The sequence below is a fragment of the Staurois parvus genome, unplaced genomic scaffold (assembly GCF_062004578.1).
Source record: "Staurois parvus isolate SC_StPar_1 unplaced genomic scaffold, SC_StPar_1.0 ptg000523l, whole genome shotgun sequence".
In the NCBI taxonomy this organism is placed as follows: Eukaryota; Metazoa; Chordata; class Amphibia; order Anura; family Ranidae; genus Staurois; species Staurois parvus.
Window position 1 is genome coordinate 477567 of NW_028318319.1, and position 25358 is coordinate 502924.

At 47.4% G+C, this 25358-nt stretch overlaps 1 protein-coding gene across 1 annotated transcript in view; it reads right to left on the reverse strand.

Annotated features, from left to right (window-relative positions):
• Positions 1 to 25358, reverse strand: part of LOC149451750 (uncharacterized) — a 183799-nt gene that overhangs the window by 153005 nt on the left and 5436 nt on the right. The window lies entirely within an intron of this gene.

Sequence of the window (25358 nt, forward strand, 5' to 3'; positions counted from 1 at the left end):
GAGGGGGGGGGCAAATTTTGTGTTGCCTAAGGCAGCACAAAACTTAAATATACCACTGGCTTTACCGTTGGCACAAGACAGTCCTGGTCGTAAGCTTGGGACAGTGTTGGCTACACGTAAACACGTCTGGTGGTTGGGAACAGTGTGAAGCTCGATTCATTGAACCATATTACAGTCTTCCATTGATCGATAGTCCACCATTAATATCGGTCACTAGTGATTTTGCAATTGCAGCTCACCCGTGAATGATCTGGTAATGGAGTTCTCTCCACACAGTTTTGGTGGACACGGGCTTTGGAAGACAGAGATGGAGCTCTGCAGTCACTTTCGCAGCAGTTGTTTTCTTATTCCAGGTCACAATCCTGCGCAATGTCCTTTTCTCTAGCAGTCAGGTGACCATGTGGACCACGCTTATGCTTATTAGGCTGGCCATACACTATACAATTTTCTGTCCAATTTATGCCTAATTTCCTTTAGATTTACCTTCAACTATGTAGTGCAAGAGCCTGCCTAATTGGATACAATTGAAAGTGTTGTTAGGCTTGACCCTCCTATTATATGGTTTTTGGTAAATCTAAACCAAAAAATTTTTTTGGACCTAACCCTCAACATGGGCATTACTAAAAAAAAATTAATTGCTGTTGTCTTGGTCCACAGACCCGATTCATCATATGCCTGTGTTCTCTGCTGCCATGGCCAGGCATAGATATGAGAGTATAATGTGTTTTTATGCATTTCAATGAATTTGACCGGCTCCACAAATTCAGCCCCTCGTAATTCACCTTAACCAAGAATTTGCAGATGTCTATACTCCAACATAAAACCTGTGTTGATGAGTCCCTCCATTAATTTTTCTGGCCGCCTTGCATTCAAACAATTTCTCCCCAGCAAGCTTGCCAGATATGGGGTCAAGATGTAGAAGACCTGTGAGAGGGCAACAGGCTAAACGTATAAGTTTTGTATTTACACAGAGCCCCTGGATGCCCAAATTACATGGGGAGCAGTGGTAAGATAGTTTGGGACTTGGTGTCATCCTTTTTCCATATGGGGTACCACTTATACGTGGACAATTTTTATTCAAGCATGCCACTATTTAGACATTTGTAGAATCCTGGAATTGGCATATGTGGCACCGTGTGATCTAATGTGTGTCCATCATTAGAAGTGGGTGGATGCAAGGCAGTATATTCTAATGGTGGGCATACCACACACTTTTTCTGGCAGAGATTTCTTCTCTTTTTTTTTCATTCAGCCCACAGGCTACATACAAAAATAAAAACATAGCATATATGCTCAACAAGGACCACCAAAGTACATCAGTGGCACATCACTGGACTTTGGTTATACCAGGATGATGCCTACAGCTGCAGGCATCATCATGGTATAATTTTTTTCAGCCGGCGATCAGCTTTCATGTAAAAGCAATCCTAGTGGCTAATTAGCTGCAGGATTGCTTTAGCAAGCAGCAGGAGATGGTGCCCCCCCCCTCCCCCGCTGCCTTCCATGGCCTTCTCAGGCAGTCCCATGGCATCGGGGGGACCTGAGAATGCAGCCGGTGTTTCTGCCAGCTGACCATAGAGCTGATTGGAGACCAGAAAGGTGCCAATCATATCTATAGCCTAAGAAATTGGAATCTACGAGCATTTCATCACTTCAGTTTCGCAGGATATAAACAGCACCATTTGTAAATTGGAAAAGCATCTGATCACACCGATCTTGGTGTGTGATAATGTAAGGGCAGAGGAGATATCCAGAGTCTGATAGACCCCATATTTCTCAAAAAAGAATATTTGACAATGCCCACTGAAGTATAGGGGATATTTGCATTCCCTGTGATAGCATTAAAAGTGATTAAAAAAAAGTACCCTCTCCCCCCACGCACGTGCGCACCTGCGTTTGTGAGCGTTGACCCTGTGCCAGTATGGAAACAGCAGTTGCATCATGCATGTGAGATATCAGTGTCTAAATGCTAGCCTGGCCAAATTTCTAGCATTACAACTGCTGCCTTTCCATTTGGTGGACTCTGCCCCCTTCCATGAATTTGCAGAATGTGCTGTACCACAGTGGCAGGTTCAGAAAAGACCATTCTTTTCACGTAAGGCCATTCCAATTCTGTAACATCATATGGAAGGCAATCTTTTGGACAGGGCGGTCAGCAGCAAGGTCCATAATACTGCTGACACGTGGTCCAGCAGGCACAGTCAGGGACATTACATATCCTTTACAGCACACTGGGCAACTCTGCTAGCAGCTGGGAAGGATGAAGGACAGGGTTCAGTGCTGGAGCTTGTTCTGCCACCACGCCTACAAAAAGCTAGTGGTGATTCTGCCAAATCTGTTTGCTCCACCTCCTCCTCTTCCTCTCTCTATGGCCTCTTCTGCTGAATTCTCTTCTGAACCAGCGGTGCCCTGTGTTGATTATGTGTTAGAGAAGACACTGGTAGTGATGAGGAAGAATTCTGGCTTTACTTGTGTGGCTTAAGTTGCAAACATACAGAGCACATTTCAGCAGGTTGTGATAGCAGACATGTTACTTCCTGAAGAGATGAGAGAAAAGAGAAAGAGAGAGAACCAACAAGTCTTACACATATGCACAACTAGTGACCTTAGTGTACAGTGCCATCTACTGGTCAAGTGATATTTACACAGAAATACTATATAAAGTACATTATGGCACATGCTGTTGCATTCCCAACACCCCTTCTCAACGGCATGTGCATAATTATATGACATTTAGTCTCTTTTGTAGAAAACAATGACGTTCTCTTGGCAAAGGTTTGGTGAGTGCGTCTGCAGTCATCTCCTCTGATGGGCAGTACTGGATGTCGATAACCCCTTGTTCTTGCATGTCTCTGAGCAGATGATATCTTACATCAATGTGCTTGCTTCTTGGGTTAATCTTCTCAGAGTGTGTAAACTTTATGCATCCCTGATTGTCTTCAAAGATGGGTGTGGGTTGTGACATATTCAGTCCCATGTCTAGTAGAAGTTGACGAATCCAAATGGCTTCTTGACATGCATGTGCTGCTGCTATGTATTCCGCTTCAGTTGAAGAGAGTGCAACAGTCACTTGTTTTCGACTATTTTGCGACCAGGAGGGAGTTCTGTTAGTGACCAACTTTTAATTTCTTGAAGTGATTTTATTTCTTCTTCAGCTGCTTTTCTCCACTGATCGGCTTCCCTTCTTGGCAAAGTTTCTATGTCTTCCCAGGATGTTGGCTCCTGTGTTTGATGTGTTTTAGCAGCGTATGATAACCTGCGGGGTGGGATCCCTTTTGTCATTCGAGAGGATCTTCTGATTTCTTGTTGTTCAGTGGGTTCTATTGGCTCGTTGATTGTAAGTTCCACTTCTTGTTCTGGCTCTTGTCCTGCTACGCATGGGTCAGTGTCTCTTGCCGATTCAGCACGTAAATCATCTCCACATTTTTCAAGAATTGTATTATCTGGTGCTTCACTTTCATCAAAATAAACACTGCGGCTTACTGTGACCTTGTTGGTCTTTGGACAAAGGATTCTATATCCCTTACTCTGCTCACTGTAGCCCACCAGAATGCCTTCTATGACTTTGTTCTCCAACTTGGAGCGTTTCTGACTTGGAATGTGGGCATATGCTTTACAGCCAAACACTCTGATGTGTCCTACGTTAGGTTTTGATCCATTCCACATTTCATATGGTTTACTCTCAATAGCTTTTGATGGGAGTCTGTTTTGTAGGTATGTTGCAGTCATTATTGCTTCTCCCCAGTATTTGTTAGGTAAGGCAGCGTCCGTAATCATACATCTGGTAATTTCTACAAGAGTGCGATTCTTTCTTTCCACTACACAGTTTTGCTCAGGAGTGTATGGTACAGTTGTTTGGTGTATAATACCTTGTTTCTTTAGGTATGATTCCATCTCTTTGTTCATATATTCACCTCCATTGTCAGTGCGTATTATTCCAGGTTTCCTTTGAAACTTGTTGCTTGTCATAGCTACAAACTCTTGAAGTTTTTCTAATGTCTCACTTTTGTGCTTCATTAGATACGTTATTGTGTACCTGGAATAATCGTCGATGAAAGTCAGTAAATATCTGTTCCCACCAGGTGTGATGGTTTTAATTGGTCCGCACACATCACTGTGTATCAGTTCCATGGGTTTAATGGTTTTACTCTGACTGGTCTGTGGAAGAGGGTTCTGGTGGCCTTTGCTTTGATGCAACACGTGCACTTGCTGAGTGTGTGGCAAGGCAATATTTTCATGTCTTCTGATAGACCTCTCTTTGCAAAGTCCTTTATAGCTTCTGGGTTTCGATGCCCCAATCTTCTATGCCACAGGTGGATGCACTTATCATGTGGGTTATGAGTTGCCGCATTAGTCTTCTCACTTTCAGTGACGAGTTTGTACAGATATTCATTTAATCTTCCTCTTGCTAGGATTTGCTTTCCATTTTGAATTGTGCATTCATTACCTCTGAACTGGACAGTGAGTCCATTGCTTGCAAGGGTTTTAACTGATAGGAGGCTTCCTTCTAGGCTTGGAACATATAGAACATTCTTTACAAGGATGCTCTGCTTGCCCCCTGATGGCGTTTTGCAGTTCAGAAATCCCTGACCTTTACCTTCCGCTGTAATACTTTTCCCATTTGCTAGGAAGACTTTATCTTTTACACTAAAATCAATTTCTGTGAAGAATGTCTCGTCACTTGTCATGTGACTTGTTGCCCCTGAATCAATGTTCCATCCATGTGAGGTACTATTCTGAGTCACTTTAAAAGTACCACTCCATGATGCACTTTCATTTTCTTTCATGACCGCTTTAGCTCTTTCTCTTGTGGGTAGCTCCCACTTTCGCTGCTCAGCTTTCCAGATTGAACAGTTCTTTTTCAGGTAACCAGCCTTTTTGCAGTGAAAACATACCCTGGTTTCTTTGCTTTGTCCTATGCCTTCATGCACCTTCAGAGCTGCCTCTGGTCTCTCGTTCTCTTCACTATGCAAATTTTCCTTTCTTCTGCTGTATTCATCAATTAATTTTCACTTAACATATTCTAGCGTCAGTTCAGTTTCCGGTCTAGTTTCTAGAGCATTTATAAGGGCACTGTATGATTCTGGAAGGTTGCATAGAAGTATTGAGACAACATGACTGCCTTTTATTTCTTCACCTATTGCACCCAGCTGGTCCACAATTTCTAGCATAGCATTTACATGTTCACCCATTTCCTGCCCTTTTTCCAGCCTCTTCTTATACAGTTTGCGTAGCAGATACAGTTTACTGTTTAGGTTTGCACGTTCATGCAGTTTTTGTAATGCAGTCCAAATACCTTTAGCTGTGCTTTCTTTCCTTATATGAATGAGTTGATCGTCCTCCACTAACAGGCTTATGACTGCTTTTGCTTGCCTGTTTTTTCTGTCCCATTCTTCTGGGTTGTCATTGGATCTGTGTGTATCTAGTACCTGTCACAAGTCATCTTTGGATAACAGCATTTCAAGTTTAAACTTCCATAGCTGGTAGTTGGTATTGTTGAGCTTTGCTATTGTAAACTTCATATCTGAAGCACTTGCCATCTTTCAGTGAATTGGATACAGCTCTTGTTTCCTCACACAGGATTTGTAGGATTGTAAATGCAGCACTTACTTGCTTGTAGTTTTCCATTTTCCAGTGTCTGGAGCTGGGCCCATAACCTGTTGGTTATGTGTTAGAGAAGACACTAGTAGTGATGAGGAAGAATTCTGGCTTTACTTGTGTGGCTTAAGTTGCAAACATACAGAGCACATTTCAGCAGGTTGTGATAGCAGACATGTTACTTCCTGAAGAGATGAGAGAGAAGAGAAAGAGAGAGAACCAACAAGTCTTACACATGTGCACAACTAGTGACCTTAGTGTACAGTGCCATCTACTGGTCAAGTGATATTAACACAGAACTACTATATACAGTACATTATGGTACATGCTGTTGCATTCCCAACACCCTGTAAGCGTTCAAGGGGCTACACAAGTAATCAGGCTAAAAGATGCTTCAGTTTGTCTGTCTAGGGAACAGGAGCCACACTGGGACAAAGATTTTGTCAGCTCTGCAGGGGCAGGCTCAGAGATTGTTGAAGTCACAGCAGCTTGAGCCAGGACTGGTTGTCTGCAGCAATGGCACCAACCTTCTCTTCCCCCCCCCACACAGGGACACTTGACACATAGTCCATGCTCGGTACACGTCCTGAGTTTGGTGGTGTAGCGTTTCTTGAACAGGTACCCAGACTATCAAGATCTGTCAGGAATGGGCTCAGCACAGGTGGTGCTGGGGCTCACCTGCCTTGTGGGCTGCAGTACCAGTGCTGGCCAGTGGGTGCTCTCAGCAGCCAGAATCTCACTCTTGCAATCAAGCCATCACCTGAGGCTGATTGCTGGAGGTGTATTTAAGCAATGGCCAGGCCTGCAGTCAGTGCCTTGGTGTTTGTTCCCATGAGCCCCTGTACCTGCATCCTGTCTGATATTCCGGCCTGATATTCCTGCCTGATTTGGACTCTGCTAGAACGCTACCTGCACCGACCCCAGCTATTCCTGACCTCTCTCCTGCCTGCTCCTTTGTACCTTGTCTGCCCGATAGTTACCGACCCGGCCTGCCTAACTGCGTTTGTGTTCCCCCACATATTGTGATTTATTGGAGGTTTGGTTTTTGCACTGTGTGTACTGTATTTGTCCTTATAAATTATATTGTTTTACACCATACTTGAAGCCTGCGTTTCCCTGTGTCAGTCCACACATCTCTGGTCATACCTAAATCCCTAACAAGATCTTCTGAGGCAGGCCAGAAAATTCTCGCCATTTCCAACGGTCATACACGGCCAGTGTTCAGCTGGCTGAAATTCAACGGGAATTCAACCTACCCACCAACCAACTCATTTGTGACATGCCCACTCAGTGGAACTCAACTTTGGCAATGCTGCAGCGGCTGATACCATTCTTGTGGGGCCACAGAACACACGGCAGGAGGAGGAGGATTGCAGCAGCATGGAAGTAGAGGGTAACATACAGCAGTCTTCAAGGGGCGGTTTTCAGTCTTCTGAAACCCAGCCAGGAGTAGTACGTGAATCCAATCAGATAAAACGAATGCTGGATAAACATACAAAAAAGGAGCAGCTAGCATGAAAAGGTAAAAACCTCAAACCCTCTCATCAATAATAAAATAAAACCCATGCAGCTCTAAAAGTATGATAAAACACATAAAATCATAAATTATATGATACCAATATAACGAAATTAAAAAATATGAAAGTGACCAAGTACAATGACCTTATCTATTATAGTGACATAAATAGATGACAAGATATAATATCTGCAAAAGTTTAAGGTGCCAGAAATCAATACACGCACTATGGCGTATGGTGAAGTGCAAACATACGCACTATAAACATATGGTGAAGTATAGATGTGATAAGAATGTCCCCAATTGGCGTTTCCAGGTGCATATGTGATTAGCCTCTGATTAGTGTAGATCTGTGATGGTGAAAGATGAAATAAATGGCCGTAGATTGCACTCACCAGAGAGCACAAATGAATGCGCATTTGAGTATTAAGGACCAACTCCTGGTCATCAGTAGAGATGAGCGAAGAAATGAAAAATTCGATTCGGCTGATTCGGCGAATTCCAGTGTGAAATTCGATTCGATGCGAATTTCTCCGCTACGAAGATGACTTATTTAAAGGGTTTCTAGGCTTCAGAGAGCCTTTAAATTAGTGCAGAACACTGTACCTTTAATTTAAATGCCCTTGGAGATGAGGAAGGAGAAGGAGAAGGAGAAGGATGAGAAGAAGGAGAAGGAGAAGGATGAGAAGAAGGAGAAGGATGAGAAGAAGGAGAAGGATGAGAAGAAGGAGAAGGATGAGAAGAAGGAGAAGGAGAAGCAGAAGAAGAAGGATGAGAAGAAGGAGAAGGAGAAGGATGAGAAGAAGGAGAAGGAGAAGGATGAGAAGAAGGAGAAGGATGAGAAGAAGGAGAAGGATGATAAGAAGGAGAAGGATGAGAAGAAGGAGAAGGATGAGAAGAAGGAGAAGGATGAGAAGAAGGAGAAGGATGAGAAGAAGGAGAAGGATGAGAAGAAGGAGAAGGATAAGGATGAGAAGAAGGAGAAGGATGAGAAGAAGGAGAAGGAGAAGGATGAGAAGAAGGAGAAGGAGAAGGATGAGAAGAAGGAGAAGGAGAAGGATGAGAAGAAGGAGAAGGAGAAGGATGAGAAGAAGGAGAAGGAGAAGGATGAGAAGAAGGAGAAGGAGAAGGATGAGAAGAAGGAGAAGGATGAGAAGAAGGAGAAGGATGAGAAGAAGGAGAAGGATGAGAAGAAGGAGAAGGATGAGAAGAAGGAGAAGGATGAGAAGAAGGAGAAGGATGAGAAGAAGGAGAAGGATGAGAAGAAGGAGAAGGATGAGAAGAAGGAGAATGATGAGAAGAAGGAGAATGATGAGAAGAAGGAGAAGGATGAGAAGAAGGAGAAGGATGAGAAGAAGGAGAAGGATGAGAAGAAGGAGAAGGAGAAGGATGAGAAGAAGAAGAATGAGAAGAAGGAGAAGGAGAAGGATGAGAAGAAGGAGAAGGATGAGAAGAAGGAGAAGGATGAGAAGAAGGAGAAGGATGAGAAGAAGGAGAAGGATGAGAAGAAGGAGAAGGATGAGAAGAAGGAGAAGGATGAGAAGAAGGAGAAGGATGAGAAGAAGGAGAAGGATGAGAAGAAGAAGGATGAGAAGGAGAAGGAGAAGGATGAGAAGAAGAAGGATGAGAAGAAGGAGAAGGATGAGAAGAAGGAGAAGGATGAGAAGAAGGAGAAGGATGAGAAGAAGGAGAAGGAGAAGGATGAGAAGAAGGAGAAGGAGAAGGATGAGAAGAAGGAGAAGGATGAGAAGAAGGAGAAGGATGAGAAGAAGAAGGATGAGAAGAAGGAGAAGGAGAAGGAGAAGGATGAGAAGAAGGAGAAGGATGAGAAGAAGGAGAAGGATGAGAAGAAGGAGAAGGATGAGAAGAAGGAGAAGGATGAGAAGAAAAAGGATGAGAAGAAGGAGAAGGAGAAGGATGAGAAGAAGGAGAAGGATGAGAAGGAGAAGGAGAAGGATGAGAAGAAGGAGAAGGAGAAGGATGAGAAGAAGGAGAAGGATGAGAAGAAGGAGAAGGATGAGAAGAAGGAGAAGGAGAAGCAGAAGAAGAAGGATGAGAAGAAGGAGAAGGAGAAGGATGAGAAGAAGGAGAAGGAGAAGGATGAGAAGAAGGAGAAGGATGAGAAGAAGGATGAGCAGAAGGAGAAGGATGAGAAGAAGGAGAAGGATGAGAAGAAGGAGAAGGATGAGAAGAAGGAGAAGGATGAGAAGAAGGATGAGAAAAAGGAGAAGGATGAGAAGAAGGACAGTTCTGTGACAGTTTCTGTCTATTTCTGACAGTTCTGGGACATTCACTCAATACAGCGGTTTCAACCGCTGTATGGAGGGAATGTCATAGAACTGTCAGAAATAGACTATTAATGACAGTTGTGGGACTGTCCTTCCATGCAGCGGTTGAAACATTGTATGTATTTGTTTCCATAAATGGATCCATTTATGGAAACAAATACATACAATGTTTCAACCGCTGCATGGAAGGACAGTCCCAGAACTGTCATTAATAGTCTATTTCTGACAGTTCCATGACATTCCCTCCATACAGCGGTTAAAACAGCTGTATGCAGTGAATGTCCCAGAACTGTCATAAATAGTCTATTTCTGATAGATCTGGGACATTCACTCCATACAGCTGTTTTAACCGCTGTATGGAGGGAATGTCATGGAACTGTCAGAAATAGACTATTTATGACAGTTCTGGGACATTCACTGCATACAGCTGTTTTAACCGCTGTATGGAGGGAATGTCATGGAACTGTCAGAAATAGACTATTAATGACAGTTCTGGGACTGTCCTTCAATGCAGCGGTTGAAACATTGTATGTATTTGTTTCCATAAATGGATCCATTTATGGAAACAAATACATACAATGTTTCAACCGCTGCATTGAAGGACAGTCCCAGAACTGTCATTAATAGTCTATTTCTGACAGTTCCATGACATTCCCTCCATACAGCGGTTAAAACAGCTGTATGCAGTGAATGTCCCAGAACTGTCATAAATAGTCTATTTCTGACAGATCTGGGACATTCACTCCATACAGCTGTTTTAACCGCTGTATGGAGGGAATGTCATGGAACTGTCAGAAATAGACTATTAATGACAGTTCAGGGACTGTCCTTCCATACAGCGGTTGAAACATTGTATGTATTTGTTTCCATAAATGGATCCATTTATGGAAACAAATACATACAATGTTTCAACCGCTGTATGGAAGGACAGTCCCACAACTGTCATTAATAGTCTATTTCGGACAGTTCCATGACATTCCCTCCATACAGCGGTTAAAACAGCTGTATGCAGTGAATGTCCCAGAACTGTCATAAATAGTCTATTTCTGACAGTTCTGGGACATTCACTCCATACAGCGGTTTCCGGCAAAAAGTGTATGTGCAGAGTTCCTCTATTCTGCAGATACACTTAGAGGAGCTCTGCAGATACACTTAGAGGAGCTCTGCACATACACTTTTTTCCGGTTTGGAATTATTCTTATTTTCATCCTACTTCTTCTTCTTCTTCATCCTCATCCTCTTCTTCTTCTGAGGATGAGGATGAGGATGAAGAAGAAGAAGAAGTAGGATGAAAATAAGATTAATTCCAAGCCGGCAAAAAGTGTATGTGCAGAGCTCCTCTAAGTGTATCTGCAGAGCTCCTCTAAGTGTATCTGCAGAATAGAGGAACTCTGCACATACACTTTTTGCCGGCTTGGAATTATTCTTCTTTTCATCCTACTTCTTCTTCATCCTCATCTTATGAGGATGAGGATGAGGATGAAGAAGAGGAAGAGGAAGAGGAAGAGGAAGAGGAAGAGGAAGAGGAAGAGGAAGAAGAAGAAGAAGAATGAAAAGAAGAATAATTCCATGCCGGAAAAAAGTGTATGTGCAGAGTTCCTCTATTTCTGACAGTTCTCTCACAGCTTCTTCACATGTACAGCGGTTGAAACATCTGTATCCTAAATGGAAACTAATAGATACAAATTGTATCTATTAGTTTCCATTTAGGATACAGATGTTTCAACCGCTGTACATGTGAAGAAGCTGTGAGAGAACTGTCAGAAATAGAGGAACTCTGCACATACACTTTTTGCCGGCTTGGAATTATTCTTCTTTTCATCCTACTTCTTCTTCTTCTTCTTCTTCTTCTTCTTCATCCTCATCCTCATCCTCATCCTCTTCTTCTGAGGATGAGGATGAAGAAGAAGAAGAAGTAGGATGAAAAGAAGAATAATTCCAAGCCGGCAAAAAGTGTATGTGCAGAGTTCCTCTATTTCTGACAGTTCTCTCACAACTTCTTCACATGTACAGTGGTTGAAACATCTGTATCCTAAATGTAAACTAATAGATACAATGTTTCAACCGCTAAACATGTGTTCCTTCTGTCAGAGAACTGTCAGAAATAGCGGAGCTCACTGCAGGGACACTTTTGCCGGCTGATCGGGAAATGTTCGATTCGCGCACCCGAAGTAGGCAAAATTTCGGTTTCGACACGAATCGAATATTTCCTGAAATTCGACTCGAATTCCGGTTCGCCTAGTTCGATTCGCTCATCTCTAGTCATCAGCATCAGGTTACTTAAAACATCAGGTCATCTGGTGGGCAGCAGGGGGGCAGACAGCACACCAACAGGTAGTATTCAGCACCGGGGAGGGATTAGCCACCAGGGGAATCACACTAGTAACTTCAGTCAGGTCACAATGGGTATCCTTGTGGAAAAGACTCACCAGAAGTGAGCCAAAACAAAAAGATTTCTGGCACCTTAAACTTTTGCGGATATTATATCTTGTCATCTATTTATGTCACTATAATAGATAAGGTCATTGAACTTGGTCACTTTTATATTTTTTAATTTCGTTATATTGGTATCATATAATTTACGATTTTATGTGTTTTATCATACTTTTAGTGCTGCATGAGTTTTATTTTATTATTGATAGGAGTAGTACATGGCTGAGAGGAGGTGGTTCCTGACAATGCCATTCTCAGTGACCCGGAGGGCTCAGAATTTCCTGCCTCCTCAAACTTGCGCTGCATAGGCTCCCTGATCTGCAAAGCCTGCATAAGGACCCGAGGATTTGTGTTTTCAAGGAGAGGGATCAATAATGTTTGGCAACCCTTCTTGGTTCACGTTACAAGAGCTTATCCAGTCTTCGCAGAGGGAGCAGAGGATGAAACATCTTGAGGACCCCTTAAAAAAAAAAATTGTGTAACACCTTTCCAGACAATGGGAGGTTACCATTTCCTGGACAACGTGTTTCTGAGGCTTTGTTCTGTCAAAGGAAGAGCGGTGGAGAAGGCGGCCAGCTGACCCATGCCTTTAAACAGTTCTTTTGTTCTCAGCGCCCAGGGCTGATAGGGTTAAGTGCCCATCAGCAGCATCTGCATCATATGGTGCAGGATTATCTAGGGGCAAGAGTAGAATTGGAGACCTTTCCAGCTGAGTATCCACTGAGTTACTGGGTCTTGAGGATGGATCATGGATGCACTCCCAGAACTGGACAACCGTGCTGGAGCTGTCTTTTGGGTATAGCACGGTTGGCAAGTGATTAAAACGAAGTTCTACCCAAAAGGGGATGTTACGCTTTAATGCTTTGTCTCCCGCTCCCCATTAAGGATTGGCACCTTTAGGGAGTGGAGGGGAGCAGGTACCTCAATTTGACAGGTATCCGCTCTCACTTCCGCTGCAATCGCCTAGGCAATTGGAAGAGGAAGTTGTCCTTCCCTAACCCCCCTCCCTCCCCATAGTCTTCTGGGACACGTGACAGAAGCCACAAGCTGTCACAGCCGGGTGCCGGGTGCCCACACTAAATATGCCCGCACCAGGGAGAGAAGACGGCCGGTGAAACCAGCGGTGGTGAGGACACTGCTGGACCGAGAACAGGTAAGTGGCTGTATTTTAAAAGTCAGCAGCTACAGTTTTTGTAGCTGCTGACTTTTTTTCTTATTTTTCAGCTGGAACTCCGCTTTAAGAAATGAAAGATGACTGTGCCTTTAAAAATCCTGCTTTTAAAAAACATTTTCCTCAGGGCAGTCCCTGAGTCCCCTTACCACTTTTTATGGCCAATACCTTGCATATAAGCCTGGGCCCTTTTGAATTTGCTAGTTTGAGTCCCATAGACTTGCATTAGGTTTGATGTTCATGGCAAACTTTTGGTTTGTTCAAATGTTCTACCGCAAACTGAACTGCTTTCTTGAATTCAGCTTCAACATGTATACTGATGAGGTTGCATTGATAAGCAGCAGTGACGGGCACTGATGAGGTGGCACCGGTAGGCAGCACTGATGGACACGGATAGGCTGCACAGATGAGATGGCACTGATGAGGCAGCACTGGTCGGCACTGATGATGCTGAACTCATATGCAGCACTGATGGGCACTAATAAGCAACACTGAATGGTACTTACTGGCGGCACTGATAGGCAGCACAGATTGGCAGCACTGTTAGTCATGGCTGGGCAGGCACTTTTGTAGATGTCTCTTGTGACAATTGCTTGTTATCGGCTGTACTTTCCTCAGGCTATGACAGTGTGATGCCGATATCCAGCAACCATGATTGGCCTTTAATCATTCCATGTGATCAGCTGTGTCCTTTGGATACAAAGATCACAGACAGCACCTCTGTTCTGGGGGGGGGGGGGGGGTTGTGGAGAGGCGCATTCTGGGAGGATGTCATAAGACACCCACTATAGCTGTCATTCGGCCATACCACTGTGATGGATTTGGTAAAATGCCTATTTGGTTTCCTATTGAATATATATATATACAGTCATGGCCGAAATTGTTGGCACCCTTGATATTTCTCCAGGAAATCATGTATTTCTCACGAAACGTATTGCATTAACACATGTTTTGCTATACACATGTTTATTCCCTTTGTGTGTATTGGGACAAAACAAAAAAAGGGAGGAAAGAAAGCAAATTCGACATAATGTCACACAAACCTCCAAAAATGGGCTGGACAAAAGTATTGGCACCCTTTCACAACTGCGGATAAATAAGAATGTTACAAGCATGTGATGCTCCTGTAAACTCACCTGGGGCAAGTAACAGGTGTGGGCAATATAGAAATCACACCTGAAAGCAGATAAAAAGGAGAGACGTTCACTTAACCTTTGCATTGTGTGTCTGTCTGTGCCACACTAAGCATGGACAACAGAAAGAGGAGACGAGAACTGTCTGAGGACCTGAGAACCAAAATTGTGGCAAAATATCAACAATCTCAAGGTTACAAGTCCATCTCCAGAGAACTAGATTTGCCTTTGTCCACAGTGCGCAACATTATCAAGAAGTTTGCAACCCATGGCACTGTAGCTAATCTCCCTGGTCGTGGACGGATGAGGAAAATTGATGAAAGATTGCAACGCAGAATAGTCCGGATGGTGGATAAGCAGCCCCAAACATGTTCCAAAGACATTCAAGCTGTCCTGCAGGCTCAGGGAGCATCAGTGTCAGCGCGAACTATCCGTCGACATTTAAATGAAATGAAACGCTATGGCAGGAGACCCAGGAGGACCCCACTGCTGACACAGAGACATAAAAAAGCAAGACTACAGTTTGCCAAAATGTACTTGAGTAAGCCAAAAGCCTTCTGGGAAAACGTCTTGTGGACAGATGAGACCAAGATAGAGCTTTTCGGTAAAGCACATCATTCTACTGTTTACCGAAAACGGAATGAGGCCTACAAAGAACAAAACACAGTACCTACGGTAAAATATGGTGGAGGTTCAATGATGTTTTGGGGTTGTTTTGCTGCCTCTGGCACTGGGTGCCTTGACTGTGTGCAAGGCATCATGAAATCTGAGGATTACCAAAGGATTTTGGGTCGCACTGTAGGGCCCAGTGTCAGAAAGCTGGGTTTGCGTCCAAGATCCTGGGTCTTCCAGCAGGACAATGACCCCAAACATACGTCAAAAAGCACTCAGAAATGGATGGCAAAGAAGCGCTGGAGAGTTCTGAAGTGGCCAGCAATGAGCCCAGATCTAAATCCCATTGAACACCTGTGGAGAGATCTTAAAATTGCTGTTGGGAAAAGGTGTCCTTCCAATAAGAGAGACCTGGAGCTGTTTGCAAAGGAAGAGTGGTCCAAAATTCCGGGTGAGAGGTGTCAGAAGCTTATTGATGGTTATAGGAAGCGACTGATTTCAGTTATGTTTTCCAAAGGGTGTGCAACCAAATATTAAGTTAAGGGTGCCAATACTTTTGTCCAGCCCATTTTTGGGGTTTTGTGTGACATTATGTCATATTTGCTTTTCTGCCTCTGTTTTATATTTGTTCCAATACATACAAAGGGAATAAACATGTGTATAGCAAAACATGTGTTAATGCAATACCTTTTTTGTGTGAAATACTTGATTTTCAGGAAAAATATCAAGGGTGCCAACAATTTCGGCCATGACTGTATACATGTTTTTCTACACATTTTTGTACATATTTATTTTTATACTTTAATACTATTTCTTTCTTCATATTTATAAATGTTTAGCATGAATATATATGTTGTGTGAATATTTTCTGCCTGCTGGGCTTTGTGGTACTTTAAGAAATCCTTGCTTAAGAAATGTTTGCTCACACGCACAGACCCCCTCCCACCGTGCCAACTTGAGACAAAGGAATGTTTTTCTTTCTATAGATAAGACTTGGAAGAAGATCACACCTATACCATGACGGAGATTGTTTTCGTGTAAAGTGACCAATCAAAGACTAATATAATGCTTATGCTGTTCTCACTTGACTCTTGCATCATTTTGCATATATAAGCTCACTTTTTCATAATAAACTAGAAGTGTTCATAGACTGAACTTGTGTGTCAGTGTGAGTCTCTTCCAGTGTGCACACATTCCAAAGCTAGAATGATAAATTAGGACAGGAACAGATAAGCACCGGACGATTTAGTCCTCCACTAAATCACCACCAGTAGTGTATTTAGATTTTGTGCTGCCCTAGGCAACACAAACATTTTTATTTTGATCTCTGTGCAGCAGGAAGGTGTGTGCAGTCTCATACGATCTGTCAGTGTGTAATCTGATGGATAGATGACAGGAGGGAGAGCCCACAAGACAACACAACTCACCTCCTCCGAGCTCGTTCATCTCTGCCACTTCTCTCCCTGCTCCAGGCTGTCCCCTGGTCCTGGCTCGTCAGCTGCTGGAGGGAGAGGTACACGATCGTTGCTCTGTAACTGCCCTCCCCCACGCCCCACCACATCGATCTTTCTGCTATCCGCCACTGCTCAAAAGATCCCTTCTTAGAGAATGGGGGGGGTGCCGCCCCCCTAAAATTGCCGCCATAGCGCAGTAAAAAAGTTGTTAAATTAAGGGTGCCAATCATTTTGTTGCAGTCCATTTTTGGGGTTTTGCATGGAATGTGTCAGATTTGGATTTTTGTTTCTCTACTTTTTTGTGTCACCAATACAAACATAAGAAGTAAAAATGAGAATGCCGAAACATTTCTCATTGCAACAATTTTCTGGGTGAAGTGGTGCGTCATCTGACAGAAATACAGGAAGGGGGGGGGGGGAAACAAGATTTTTGGCCATGGCTGTATGGGGCATTCACAAAGAGCTGTCTTTACCAGGAATATAATTGTAAGAAAAACTTGACTTCCTGACCACTAGCCGGCATTTGGAGATGAATAGTCCGGGCTGCAACCCGGACAGCCGTGCAATGAAGCCAAGACCTTACTAAGTACACAGACACCCCATGAACATGTACAAGCTCCACATCACCGCTGGCACTAATATGTTTTGGGGTTCTTTCTTGGACTCCACCATTACTCAGAGAAAAGATATCAGTGGCAGAATAGACAAGAGATGTGTACGATGGAAAAATGTGTTTCCTTTTGGATTTCTCTTTTAAGTTAATAATTTCATTTTGTCATATTCGTTATGTTAGAATAATTCATTTTCGGAATTTGTTTCATATAATTGTTATAAGTCGATTCAATATTCAAATTTATTCAAAATTCACATCTTGGAAGACGCCTATATTTGCTCTATTTTATTATATTCAATTGTAATCTGGTCTATTCTATTATTTTATTTTATTTTCTATTCACAGATTTATTTTCTATTCTATTGCAAAGTAGTGATAGGCTGAACACCCCCATGTTTGGTTCGCGGTCAAACCTACAGAATGTTCAACTACAAACTTTGAACACGAACTTTGCATCTGAGTATGTGGTAAGATTCCGCTCAGTTACTAAAATCCGGCCTGAGTTATATTATGAAGTCACGCGGTATTTTAGTAGTGAGACATTTATTCATGTTTCTGCTGTCAGAGGGGTTCCCCGCCGACAGCTGAATGTCAAAAGAATTGTCCGCATCGCCAGACAATTAAACTAAAAAAAAAAAAAACAGTATGGGGTCCCCCCCTCCTATCCATACCAAGCCCTTTGCAGCCCAGGAAGTCAGGAAAGGGGGGAGACGAGCGAGTGCTTCCCCCTCCTGACCCATACCAGGCCACATGCCCTCAACATGGGGGGGTGCTTTGGGTCAGGGGGGCTCCCCTCCAAAGCACCTTGTCCCTATGTGGATGGGGACAAGGGCCTCTTTCCCACAACCGTGGCCTGTGGTTGTGGGGGTATGCAGGCTGCAGGGGGGATACCGTGGGGCCGAGGGACAGGTGAACGGCTGTTTTTTAAAACTCAGCAGTTACAGTTTTTGTAGCCACTGACTATTAATTTTTTACAGTGTGACTGGAACTCCGCATTAACTAAAGATGCTGTCTCACCACTGAGTCCCCCCCTGTGATGGCGTGCCATAGGTGACCACAGACGCATGCAAGCTCTGAAGACGAGACTGAGACTTCCAAGTTATGTCTGTGGTTATATAGGACTTGAATGTAAGGAAATGGTCAAACCCCCCGCCCCCCGCAAGCAATATGACTAGAGATGAGCGAATCGAACATGGCGAAGTGGAATTCGTTTCGAAGATTGGGAAATATTCGATTCGCGACGAATCCGAAAATTAGCCAACTTCGGACGCGCGAATCAAAATTTCCAAAAATGGCGGCGACATGTGCGGCGACGGAGAAAATGGACAGAGAAGATGGGGCGGGGATCTCTGGGAAGGCGCGCAGACAAGGCGCGCTGACCCATAATGCATTCATTCATGACATGTGATCGCATTAGCCAATCAGCAGCCAGCCAGCCAGCACTGTGTAATGGTGGAGCTATAAATCGCGGCATCTTAGAATTCTTCATTAGCCTCCGGTCATTCAAGAGAGACAGACCTGTGCTGTCTGTATTGAGGGACAGAGTTAGGGCCACAGAGACTTTAGGGCCACAGAATCGTTACTCAGGGACACAGAACCGTTACTTAGGGACACAGAATTGTTACTCAGGGACACAGAACCGTTACTTAGGGACACAGAATTCTTACTGAGGGACACAGAACTGTTACTGAGGGACACAGAACCGTTACTTAGGGACACAGAATTGTTACTCAGGGACACAGAACCGTTACTTAGGGACACAGAATTCTTACTGAGGGACACAGAACTGTTACTGAGGGACACAGAATTGTTACTGAGGGACACAGAATTGTTACTCAGGGCCACAGAAACGTTACTCAGGGCCACAGAAACGTTACTCAGGGCCACAGAAACGTTACTCAGGGACACAGAAACGTTAGTCAGGGACACAGAATTGTTACTCAGGGACACAGAATCGTTACTGAGGGACACAGAATTGTTACTCAGGACACAGAATTGTTACTCAGGGACACAGAATCGTTACTCAGGGACACAGAATCGTTACTCAGGGACACAGAATCGTTACTCAGGGACACAGAATCGTTGAATTAAAGAGTATGTCAGACAACACGCAGAGGAGTGGCAGAGGAGGCAATGTTTCAGGAGCGAGCAGACGTGGCAGCAGAGGAAGGGGTCGAGGCAGCACTAGTCGCAGCCAGAGGCCAGTGCTCCCGGTGTCATCCAGCGGTCGTGTCTCCACCGACAACCCTGCCGTCATCGATTGGTTGGCTCGGTCGTCTTCCTCTTCCCAGGTCACCTCTGACACCTACAGCCAACGGTCGGTGGGTACGTCAGACACATGGCATGGCCCGGGAGCAGCAGCCAGGCGAAGAAGTACTGGCGAGGAGAGTGGCTCGGTAGCCGGTCTAGAGACAGGTCTGTCTCCTGACCCACACGCAGCCGAGGGGGCTAGTAGTGAGGCGGAGACCCTAATTGATGATGATGAGGCTGATCGCACTTGGCAGCCTCGTCGTCATCAGGCTATTGCTTCCGCATCATCAGGAGAAGAGGGTGCCAGCTTGGCAGCGAGCAAAACAGTCGGTGGGTTGCCCAGGAGGCAGCTGGGTCGCAGCAGTGTCAGTGGAGCCAAACGGCCACGGAGTAGAGCACCAGCTCCACTGCAGCCTACCACCACGGCCAGTAGTGGTGCCGGTGTGCACGGAGGAAGTAGCAGTCAGCCAGTGAGGAGTAGCGGGGGCAAAGTTTCCTACTCGGCGGTGTGGCAATTTTTCGTCAAGTCGCCCGAGGAAGTAAACGTAGCCGTATGTCGACTATGTGGCCAGAAAGTCAAGCGTGGCCAGGGGGCCAATGTTGGGACTACAGCGTTGCGTCAGCATATGCAGCGTCGCCATTCGGTGGCCTGGGAAAACCGTGATAAAGATACGGCGGTTCTGCCTGCCCCAGCCCAGGGTTCCATTTTGTCATAGGGTGCTGGCAGATTACGGGCCTCCCATTGCTGCTGCCAGGCCCGTAATCTGCCATGGGCCCCTGTACCGCCTCCTCATGCTGCTGCCAGGTCCACAGTGTCTCATGGGTCCCTGTACCGCCTCCCATTGCTGCTGTCTCCATCGCCACACTCTGCCATGTGCCACTTTCAGGTCTCCTCACACTGCTGGTGGGTTCCATTTTCTCATAGGGTGCTGGCAGATTACGGGCCTCCCATTGCTGCTGGCAGGCCCGTAATCTGCCATGGGCCCCTGTACCGCCTCCTCATGCTGCTGCCAGGTCCAGAGTGTCTCATGGGTCCCTGTACGGCCTCCCATTGCTGCTGTCTCCATCGCCACACTCTGCCTTGTGCCACTTTCAGGTCTCCTCACACTGCTGGTGGGTTCCATTTTGTCATAGGGTGCTGGCAGATTACGGGCCTCCCATTGCTGCTGCCAGGCCCGTAATCTGCCATGGGCCCTTGTACCGCCTCCTCATGCTGCTGCCAGGTCCACAGTGTCTCATGGGTCCCTGTACGGCCTCCCATTGCTGCTGTCTCCATCGCCACACTGTGCCATGTGCCACTTTCAGGTCTCCTCACACTGCTGGTGGGTTCCATTTTGTCATAGGGTGCTGGCAGATTACGGGCCTCCCATTGCTGCTGCCAGGCCCGTAATCTGCCATGTTGACCGACAACGGAAAGAACATGGTGTCTGCTCTGCGTCAAGGAAGGTTGTGCCATGCATGGCTCACGTGTTCAATCTGGTTGTCAAGCGGTTCCTAAAATCCACCATCCCACTGCAAGACACCCTTAAAATGACAGGTAAACTTTGCATGCATTTCAGCCATTCCTACACCGCAAAGCACACCCTCCTTGAGCTGCAGCGGCAGAACGGAATTCCACAGCATCGCCTGATCTGCGACGTTGCCACAAGGTGGAATTCAACCCTACACATGTTAGACCGCCTTTACGAACAGCGAAAGGCCATCACCGATTTCCTGATGTTACAAGCGGATAAAGGTACTCCCCTGTGTAACTTCGATGTCAGCCATTGGCAGCTCATGCGTGACACCTGCCGCTTGCTCAGGCCCTTTGAGGAGGCCATGCTATTCGTGAGTCGGCAGGACTATGGGATGAACGACGTCATTCCTCTTTTGCACGTCCTGGAACAAATGCTGTTAACAATGGCTGGTCAGGGTGCGGTAGACGTGGCGCACAGATCTCAACGCCACATGACCCCTGTGGGGGCAGGACAGGAAGAAGAAGAGGAGGAGGTAGAGGAGGACATCTGTGCTCAGGAATTATTGAGTGAAATGGGTGGTTTTTCCACTCAGCGGACAGGAGTGGAGGAGCAGGAGCATCTGGTAGAGGAGGAGGAGGAGACAGAGGACCCAGACGCACCGTGGCAGTATGCTGTGGAGATGGAGGCAGGGAGTCCCTCGCATTCCTTGGCACAAATGGCCCATAGCATGCTCGGTTGCTTGCGTAGTGACAGCCGAATAATAACCATCAGACAGAGGGATGACTTTTGGCTGTCCACCTTGTTGGACCCTCGCTACCGTTCAAAAATGGTGGCCTTTTTCACACCTGCTGAGAGGGAGGCCAAAATAACTTACTATAAAAATCACCTATGTAGTCAGTTGGTCTCTGCCTTTCTGCGCCAACGTCCATCCTCAGACACTGCGGGCCCTGTGCGCTCGCGTTCCGCTGCCATGGCAGCAGGGGAGGGGTGGGGTGGTAAGAGCAGTGGCAGCTCCACCAGCAGCGGCTGCCTCAGTCTGCAGTCGATGATGAGTAGCTTTCTTCACCAGCGCAGTGAGGAAACTACTAACCAGCCGCAGCAGCAGCAGCATCAGGTGGACCTGGAGCAGGAGCTCAAACAACAGGCTTGGGCCTACTTGGACAGCACCCTGCCAACCGAGGTAGACAATCCCCTTGACTACTGGGCAACGAAACTTGACCTTTGGCCCCAACTAGCTGAATTTTCCATTGAAAGGCTGTCATGCCCGGCCAGTAGCGTGGCATCGGAGTGCGTGTTTAGTGCGGCAGGAGGTATTGTAACTCCGCGGAGGACACGACTGTCCACCCAAAGTGTGGAGAGACTCACGTTTGTGAAAATGAATCAGGCGTGGATTAGTCTGGATTTCAAACCACCAGTTCCTGACACAACTGACTAAATCCGCCATGAATCATGCCCCAAACATGTGCCACTTTCAGGTCTCCTCACACTGCTGGTGGGTTCCATTTTGTCATAGGGTGCTGGCAGATTACGGGCCTCCCATTGCTGCTGCCAGGCCCGTAATCTGCCATGGGCCCCTGTACCGCCTCCTCATGCTGCTGCCAGGTCCAGAGTGTGTCATGGGTCCCTGTACCGCCTCCCATTGCTGCTATCTCCATCGCCAGACTCTGCCATGTGCCACTTTCAGGTCTCCTCACACTGCTGGTGGGTTCCATTTTGTCATAGGGTGCTGGCAGATTACGGGCCTCCCATTGCTGCTGCCAGGCCCGTAATCTGCCATGGGCCCCCGTACCGACTCCTCATGCTGCTGCCAGGCCCGTAATCTGTCATGGGCCCCTGTACCGCCTCCTCATGCTGCTGCCAGGTCCAGCGTGTGTCATGGGTCCCTGTACGGCCTCCCATTGCTGCTGCCAGGCCCGTAATCTGCCATGGGCCCCCGTACCGACTCCTCATGCTGCTGCCAGGCCCGTAATCTGCCATGGGCCCCCGTACCGACTCCTCATGCTGCTGCCAGGCCCGTAATCTGTCATGGGCCCCTGTACCGCCTCCTCATGCTGCTGCCAGGTCCAGAGTGTGTCATGGGTCCCTGTACGGCCTCCCATTGCTGCTGCCAGGCCCGTAATCTGCCATGGGCCCCTGTACCGCCTCCTCATGCTGCTGCCAGGCCCGTAATCTGTCATGGGCCCCTGTACTGCCTCCTCATGCTGCTGCCAGGTCCAGAGTGTGTCATGGGTCCCTGTACGGCCTCCCATTGCTGCTGCCAGGCCCATAATCTGCCATGGGCCCCTGTACCGACTCCTCATGCTGCTGCCAGGTCCAGAGTGTGTCATGGGTCCCTGTACGGCCTCCCATTGCTGCTGCCAGGCCCGTAATCTGCCATGGGCCCCCGTACCGACTCCTCATGCTGCTGCCAGGCCCGTAATCTGTCATGGGCCCCTGTACCGCCTCCTCATGCTGCTGCCAGTCCAGAGTGTGTCATGGGTCCCTGTACGGCCTCCCATTGCTGCTGCCAGGCCCGTAATCTGCCATGGGCCCCCGTACCGACTCCTCATGCTGCTGCCAGGTCCAGAGTGTGTCATGGGTCCCTGTACGGCCTCCCATTGCTGCTGCCAGGCCCGTAATCTGCCATGGGCCCCCGTACCGCCTCCCATTGCTGCTGCCAGGCCCGTAATCTGTCATGGGCCCCTGTACCGCCTCCCATTGCTGCTGCCAGGCCCGTAATCTGCTATGTGGCCAGAAAGTCAAGCGTGGCCAGGGGGCTCATGTTGGGACTACAGCGTTGCGTCAGCATATGCAGCGTCGCCATTCGGTGGCCTGGGAAAACCGTGATAAAGATATGGCGGTTCTGCCTGCCCCAGCCCCCGCTCCATCACCCGCTCCGTTACTTGCTCCGTCACCCGACGTCAATCGCCCTCTATCAGCCAGTCAAGGCTCCAACACCTCTGCTGAGGGGAGTTGTCGCTCGTTGGCATCTTCCGCTCGTTCAGATGCTCCTTCTCCTGCTACTCCTCTTCACGGATTGAAGTGAGTGTGTCATGGGTCCCTGTACGGCCTCCCATTGCTGCTGCCAGGCCCGTAATCTGCCATGGGCCCCCGTACCGACTCCTCATGCTGCTGCCAGGTCCAGAGTGTGTCATGGGTCCCTGTACGGCCTCCCATTGCTGCTGCCAGGCCCGTAATCTGCCATGGGCCCCCGTACCGACTCCTCATGCTGCTGCCAGGCCCGTAATCTGTCATGGGCCCCTGTACCGCCTCCTCATGCTGCTGCCAGGCCCGTAATCTGTCATGGGCCCCTGTACCGCCTCCCATTGCTGCTGCCAGGCCCATAATCTGCCATGGGCCCCCGTACCGACTCCTCATGCTGCTGCCAGGCCCGTAATCTGTCATGGGCCCCTGTACCACCTCCCATTGCTGCTGCCAGGCCCGTAATCTGCCATGGGCCCCCGTACCGACTCCTCATGCTCCTGCCAGGCCCGTAATCTGTCATGGGCCCCTGTACCGCCTCCTCATGCTGCTGCCAGGTCCAGAGTGTGTCATGGGTCCCTGTACGGCCTCCCATTGCTGCTGCCAGGCCCGTAATCTGCCATGGGCCCCCGTACCGACTCCTCATGCTGCTGCCAGGTCCAGAGTGTGTCATGGGTCCCTGTACGGCCTCCCATTGCTGCTGCCAGGCCCGTAATCTGCCATGGGCCCCCGTACCGACTCCTTATGCTGCTGCCAGGCCCGTAATCTGTCATGGGCCCCTGTACCGCCTCCTCATGCTGCTGCCAGGTCCAGAGTGTGTCATGGGTCCCTGTACGGCCTCCCATTGCTGCTGCCAGGCCCGTAATCTGCCATGGGCCCCCGTACCGACTCCTCATGCTGCTGCCAGGTCCAGAGTGTGTCATGGGTCCCTGTACGGCCTCCCATTGCTGCTGCCAGGCCCGTAATCTGCCATGGGCCCCTGTACCGCCTCCTCATGCTGCTGCCAGGCCCGTAATCTGTCATGGGCCCCTGTACCGCCTCCTCATGCTGCTGCCAGGTCCAGAGTGTGTCATGGGTCCCTGTACGGCCTCCCATTGCTGCTGCCAGGCCCGTAATCTGTCATGGGCCCCCGTACCGACTCCTCATGCTGCTGCCAGGTCCAGAGTGTGTCATGGGTCCCTGTACGGCCTCCCATTGCTGCTGCCAGGCCCGTAATCTGCCATGGGCCCCCGTACCGACTCCTCATGCTGCTGCCAGGCCCGTAATCTGTCATGGGCCCCTGTACCTCCTCCTCATGCTGCTGCCAGGTCCAGAGTGTGTCATGGGTCCCTGTACGGCCTCCCATTGCTGCTGTCTCCATCGCCACACTCTGCCATGTGCCACTTTCAGGTCTCCTCACACTGCTGGTGGGTTCCATTTTGTCATAGGGTGCTGTATGGCCTCCCATTGCTGCTGCCTCCACCGCCACACTGTGGCTCCACACTCTGGTTTTGGCCCCGTGACTGCCCAAATGAGTGAAGTGTACGGTGATTCTAAGATCGACGGCACTCATCTGCATGTCATACTGACTGACAGTATTATTTCTCTTCCCCAGCAGACTCCAAGGGCATTTAAATTAAAGGTACAGTGTTCTGCACTAATATAAAGGCTCTCTGAAGCCTAGAAACACCCTTTTATAAGTTAAATTCGCAGCGAATATATTCGACTCGAATCAAATTATTTCCAAGAATTCGTCGAATCAGCCGAATCGAATTTTTGATTAATTCGCTCATCTCTAAATATGACCTTTTAAGGACTTGGTCAGTTTGCAATCACACATTCCTGAAGGGAGATTAGTGGGCTGGCTCGTCCATATAGTCGGCTTACAATGAA